Genomic DNA, 7,123 nt, shown 5'->3' with positions numbered 1-7,123 from the left:
TACCTGAGATGAAAGGTGACGTAGCTTCAGTGGTATCCAAGTGTTTGACGTGTTAGAAGGGGAAGATGGAGCATAGAAGTCATCAGGAATACTACAGCCTCTTAAGATTCCTTAGTGGAAGTGGGAAGGAATCGCGAGGGATTTTGTGACTGGTTTGCCGAGAACTAGGTCAAGATTTGATGCGATTTGGGTGATCGTGGATCGCTTAACCAAATCTGCTCATTTTCTACCTATCCGAGTGAACTATTATATGGAGGAGTTGGCGAGAAAGAACATCGACATAGTAGGATGATGGTGAACGAGATATTTTGGCAACTTGTCGGGTTGGCAACGTCGAAAGTAGGATGCTTCGTGGAGTTACATCGCGTGATTCAGATTTTTGAGGGCGAAAATCTTTTTAAGGAGGGGAGGATGTAAGAACCGGATTTTTCACGGATAAAATCATTTAAATGCCCAAATTAAATTTCGGGAAGTTAGGATGAGAATTTGGGGATTTAAATATGATTTTTAGACTCAGTGGGTCCTTCCGAGTTAGAAAACGGGTTTTCTGCGAAAAACCGTGAAAAACTACGAACCGGCTATCGAACTGGTTGAACCGGTTCAAGTATGTCTGGCCCTGTGCAAGAAAAAGTGAAAACAGTCCAAGACCTTAGAAAAATATTAGAAATGGAAAATTGGGTGTTAGTGTTAAAAGTTCGGCCCAAAGTTGGGTCTAACGGGCTAAAAATGCTAATGGGTTGGACCGGGCTCAAGTTGGGCCCAAGCCCAATATATATAAGGGTTCATTAATGAATCCAATCAGCCATAACACACATAAACACAACACCCACACCAGCTGAGAAGAAGAAGAAGAGAAACCCCATGGTCACTATTCATCACCATCTTCACAAGCTTATATCATGAGCTACAGAGCTCCGATCGCCGCACCGTTTGTAATCATGTGTTCCTTGTGAAGAGCTCTACAAAACCCATGCAAGAAACTGAAGAGGTAACCACGAAATCTTTTTCTGTTCTTCTACTCAAAATTTTGAGTTTTTAGGATTTTGGCTAAGTGAGGTTTTGTGATTTTTTGGTGTTTAGGTACACTCTAGTCTTTGATTGATGTTGGTTTTGGCTTCCAAAACACTTGGGCAAGGTAAGAAGTATTGAAACTCTTGTGAAATTTCAATTATAATGAGCCCTAGATTGATTTATGATGGTTTATGTACATATAACTTGTTTATATTGAGTTTGGAGCTTGTTGATGCTTGTTGAAGATTCTTGGTGGCTTAGATTGTGCTTGAACGCTTGTCTTGGGCTCAATTTGGGTTTTTGGTGCATATTGGAAATCGGCCAAGGTATGGTTTCAATTTTCTCTATGTAGTATATAATATTCATGGACACTTAGGCTAGTGACCCATAGGATAGGTTTGAAATTTTATATGTTGTTGATGATTGGTTAGTTGATGGTGTACAATAAATTGGTATTGTTGATATGGTTAAATGATGATGTTGAGATATGATGGATTTGGATGATTAAAAATTGTTGATTAATAATATGAAGCATGGTTGAGTTAATGATGGATAATTTGTGAAGTTGAGAAGTGATTTGTGTTGATATATAAATATATGATATGGATGTTGATGTTGTGGATGAGAAAAATTGAAGGAAAAATGTGGTAAGTTTGGTGTAATATGGTATAGAGGGTTAATTTTGATGAAAAGTGGAGTTTGGATTGGGTTGGTTTGGTTTTGGTTGGGTTTTACAATGAAATTGTGAAAATTGTGATTTTGGGTAAAAGTTGGTTTTTGGTGAACTTTGTCTGATCATAACTTTTGCCTCGATTCTCAAAATTGGTTGAAATTTGTTTAGAATTAAAGTACATTGAAAAATCTTTAAAACAATATAAAGTTTTCAAGATTTGGAATTTTGTAGAGGAAGTTATGATCATTTAAAGTTGGTGTTAAAACTCTGAAATTCTGCAGAGTTGCAGAATTTTAGGATTTCTGATATGTACGCACGCACAACCTTGTGCGAACGCGCAATCCTACAAAATTCTTATTCTGTGCGGACGCACAGACCTGTGCGTATGCCCAAGCAGGATAAGGCTCTCTGCTTGCAGCGTTAGCACAGCTTGTGCACGCACATCAATGAAGAATTGCGACCTGTGCGGACGCACAGCCCTGTGCGCATGCACAAGTCGGGAAGGGTCGTCTATTGGGGGTGCTCACACAGCTTGTGCGAATGAACAGGCTTGTAAATTTTAGTACCTGTGCGTACGCACACCCCTATGCGTACGCACACTTCTAAAATCTTCCTGGGCGTGCGCATGCACACCTCTGTGCGGACGCACACGCCCTGTTTCACAAATTTAACTTTGTTTTCAACTATTTCACCTTTCCAATAAGGTTGTAAGCTTCTATAACACCATTTTAAGGCTTTTGAACTTAATTTTGAGTATGGGAATATGGTAAATAGGCTAAGGGTTTTAGTCGATGATTATTATGAAATATTAGAGAACGGAGGCATAGGTTTCTGGTGTACTGAGGATGGGTTGGTAGAGTGAGAATGAGGAATGGAAATGTTGAATTAACAGTGGTTGAGATGAGTTGAGGACTCTGAATGAGATGAATCATCCATGATATATTGAAAATGTTTTGAAAACCACCACACTACTTTTTATTGAAACTAAGAGACGCTATGTGTCCGGGCAGGGGCTGAGGTTGGATCCCGCCTGTTCGAGGTAGCGGCGGCGGCGTAAGAGCGGTGGTTTGTCCCGCTTGCGCTTAGATGTGAGGTCGGTGGCAATAAATCCCGCTCGCATCCCTTCGGATCTATAGAGCGTGTAGGCGCTGGTACCTGGACAATGATCCGAGCACTATATCTCGGGGGTTTCCATATGAAAATTTCGAAGGGCTGCATCTCCATGGAGATTTGTCGGGTTGGCAGTTGAACCGACAACGTGATATCACAGCCAGTAGGGTAGGCATTCATCATATGCATTTTCTATCTGTTTGTATGCTTTGACTACTTGCACTAGCTTGTCTAATTGTATAACATACCTAATTGCTATTTGAATTACTTTCCATATATGCTTCTATTTGTGATTTACTTGCCTTGTATATAATTGTGATTTCTACTGGGATTGAGGAGGTTTGGAAGGCGGTGGCGATGTGATCGCATGGAGGATAGGTTGGTGAAGGCTGTGGGACAACGGTGTTTGATTAGATTAGAAATCCCCTAAGATAGATTACCCTTTTATGGTGCTATGGTTTAAGTTTTGTTAAGGTCTTATATAATCATGCTTATCTATTTTAGTATGCCTTAAGTTTGATTCTTGTAATGGATATGAAGTCTAGGATTGCCTTTGGCGTCCCGGGGTCTTATATCCTATATCACTGGGCACTGTTACCATACTGAGAACCTCCGGTTCTCATACCATATTTTCTGTTATATTTTTCATATGCAGGTCGCAATCCACCTCAGTGAGTTATTGGGGTGGTGACAGAAGCAGAGGATCCCGTCTCTTTTGTTTATTTGTATATGTCTCTCACTTTTGTATTTTTATTTTGGCCTAGAGGCTTGTATTTGAGAGAGAACAAAACTTGTATAAACCATTTTAAACTTCAGTTTCCTTTTGTCGGTATATTTGGCTAGCCGGCTTAAACTCCATGAGCCGTAGCTAGTTTCTTATGATACTTCGCTATTATACTGTTGTCCTTGATTATATTACACCTGTTTCTTGTGCTTTAAGTTAGACGCTTTGTTAGTTCATTTTGTGCTTTTAAAATCCTATTTTTGAGCTATATCCTTCATCAGGCTTCTAGAATATATTATTTTCTTCTATATATAAATATGTGTAAGCCTTAGAGCTGTCGTAATCTCTGATTAACCTTTGCCTTACGGCTAAAGGTAAGGTTTAGGGTAATTAGGGTGTTACAACAATCTACCTTACAGTCAGAGGTAACAACAACCATTTTTATTATTTTGTATTTAAAGCCTATTGTGTGCTTGTCTGTATTGAGTTGTTGGTTGTCTTTATGTTAACAGCCCATTATGGTTCAATCTGAAGTTCCTAAGGTTGCAATGACAAACACTGGCATAAGGTTTAGGCCAAAGCACAGGATATTTAGTCCCCCACCCCCACTAGCAACACAGCAACATGCAAATACCACCATTCCACAACCTCAACCTAATGCAAACCCTACTCAAGGTCCAAGACCTTCTCGTGTACAACCTAACATCAATGGTGAAGCCATTTCAGTGGAGACAATAGCAGCAGCTGGCAACCAAACCTTATCAAGGTTGCTTAAGTTCATTCCAACCCCAGGCATAAATCTATCAAAGAAGGATTAATGAACCTTTTCACCATGAAATTCTCTTTTTGAAAGGTCTTCTTGTAGTACATGGGATCCCATGTTTTGTTTTGGCTTAATGCTATTTGACTTAATGCTCAGCTGTATTTTGGTTTAGATTACTAATGTTGTGCAGCAGTACTGAATTAACTTAGACATCGTTTCTGCTATGATTATTCTGGTTATGTATTTTGGTTGACTCATTTTATGTATTTTGAGCACTTTAAATGCACTTATTTACTACTAATTTGGTTACAAGTACTCTGATAATGTTACCATATTTTTTTTGTTATTTTTGTCAACTTGGATCACCTATCATAATGAAGTTGCTAGTATCCATGCATTGAATATAGCAACAAATAATAACTCATTTTTATTCTCAAAGTTGCAAAACATACATATTACACATAAGTCACACATTTCTCAACAGAAAATATCCATGACACAACCTTGTTTTGATATCCTAACCTAGTTCTTATAAACTAAGAACAAATTTTTCGACCATACAGTCCACTGAATAAGACCTAAAATGACAGTGCCACTGCAATTCAAACCAACAATGTCGAAATAGTCTTTCATTTAGTGCTATTAGATATCTTCCATGCTCTATCCTTTGCCATCAACAACTCCATGGATTCCAACTTCTCTTCCAATCTCTTAACTTGGTCCACCAATTCATTAGAACTTGTAACATCTTTAGCATGAAAATATGTCACATATTCACCCAGACAAGAAAGAAAGAAAGAAAGTGAAACTGGAGAATGTCCTACTTCAATATGTGTTTACCTTAAAATACACCAGAAGAAGGGTTTGTTTAGATTGTCCATGGTGCTTGACTCAAACAGTATGGCTTATGTTTCGCAGTTACATGTAGGTGCTGTAAATGTTTTCTTCCTGCTATTCACACCTTTCCGGAAGCTACCGGTTGAGCCCAGCATCGCACTTGAACCCTCGCTTTGTGCATCGGCACCCGTCTCGGTTTTGCTTCGTGAGTAGAAACCACCATCTTTTTCAGTCATGACTTGCTTATAATAATCCCCAAATGTGGCTACAACAAAGACTCGAACCCTAATTAGAAGAAGATTCAATCCAGCCTTGACGATGCCATTTCTGAAACTGGGAGGGTCGATTGGTCTCAATTTGGAGGAAGACAATATCCACATGACGGAGAAACTGACATGTCATCACTCACCTTCTCCCATCCGGTCGTAGGGTCCGCTATAAGTAGCTCCGTATGTAGTTGGGGTCCGATGGGTCAATTTCACATCTTCAAGGGGTGCTTTGTCCGTCGTCCAAATGGTTAAGGACCGAATTGAGCATTTACTTGGCTAACATGGATAGTCAGATGCCACGTTCGAACCTGTACAATGTTGTTTTTGTTTTGGTGCTCAAATAGCCTAAAACCAAAATGATTTTATTTTACAAATTCTAGCGTGGCATCCGGCTGCCCATATCAGGCGTTACATTAATGTCTGTGCGTCGAAAATTGTTTCACATACTAAGGTGAGTAACGTTCGCAAAGTTTAAGACTAAATAGAGGCAATTAGAATTTTTGAGACTAAATTGAGACTCACGTACAAATTTAGGAATCAAATTAATTATTATTTCTATTGTATTTAGGCTTTTTTTGGATTTGTATATACAAAAATATTAATGCTGGCTAACTAATGGTAAAAAATGATAATATCTGTTGGTCTTCTGATATTGTTGAACTGCAATTGAAGTGGATAAGAGGAGACGCATAAATAGTTATATCTCACACAATTATAAATATCTCTTTCAGATTTGCATGAATTTTTTGAGTCTCTTTTAAATTTGTATAAATTTTTTTGCATAATTTTTTTAATTGGCCTTGTGTTAATTTTTTTTTAGTCAATAAGTATCGAATTATAAATGTTTAGGTCATAAAAATTCTAATATCATATCATAATTTTTTAAAAAATTTAAGCTAATAAAAAAAATGACACCGATGATTGTTGTATCTCTAACAATAATTACATACAATATAACTAAATTTATTCACAATTATAATCGAATATATATTGTATATGTATATAATATTTTCATAATAATCATTGGTAACTAACTAATATTTTGTATTTTTTAAAATTATTTATATTCATATTTTGGTTTACTACATGACATTGCTGGTAAAACTATTAACTACTTATAAAGTATGGAAATTTTGTTGAGTTATTGTGTTTGCGTGTTGAACATATTTTGAGTACGACATTCACTGATATTCGTCTGATACGCATGTCTGCGGTGTCTAACCGTATCTTAATAAAAAATAAAAAAAAAATTCGGATATGTTTGGATACACCTAAATACCATCACAAGTCATTGTGTCCAATTTTATTCTTATTCTTAAAATAAATTTAAAAATAGTATATATTATTATTTATCAAAACAAAAAAATATTTTAAATATTTTATATAATTAAAATAAAATATTAAAAATAATTTAAAAAATTAATTTATGTAACAATTTAAAAAATTAATTTATATTTTAATATCAATAAAATATCAAAATATCATAACAATTTATCTAAAAAAATACTTTATATTTTTTATGTATACGTGTTCTTGTATCTTATAAAATTTTAAAATTTACATATGGACGTATTCCAGGTCATGTCATGTACTGTATCATATTTGTTGTTTTATGGAAGTAATAACAAGAATTCAATAATAGCCATGTATGATAGCTAATCAAAAGGAAATAATTTACAGTAATGTTAGATAAATAAAAAGAAAGTGAGAATTTATCTTATTTAATATTTTTAATC

General features: G+C 36.1%; 1 long non-coding RNA gene across 1 annotated transcript in view; it reads left to right on the top strand.

Annotated features, from left to right (window-relative positions):
• LOC110270762 overlaps positions 1-7,123 on the top strand; it is a 12,349-nt gene that overhangs the window by 3,743 nt on the left and 1,483 nt on the right. Inside the window, exon 2 of the long non-coding RNA XR_002360398.1 lies at positions 344-351. This is a non-coding gene — a long non-coding RNA (uncharacterized LOC110270762). The remainder of the gene's footprint in view (positions 1-343; positions 352-7,123) is intronic.

The sequence above is a fragment of the Arachis ipaensis genome, chromosome B04, assembly GCF_000816755.2.
Source record: "Arachis ipaensis cultivar K30076 chromosome B04, Araip1.1, whole genome shotgun sequence".
NCBI classification, from domain to species: domain Eukaryota; kingdom Viridiplantae; phylum Streptophyta; class Magnoliopsida; order Fabales; family Fabaceae; genus Arachis; species Arachis ipaensis.
The sequence above is the reverse complement of the archived record's forward strand: the minus strand, read 5'-3'. Positions and strand labels throughout refer to the sequence as shown.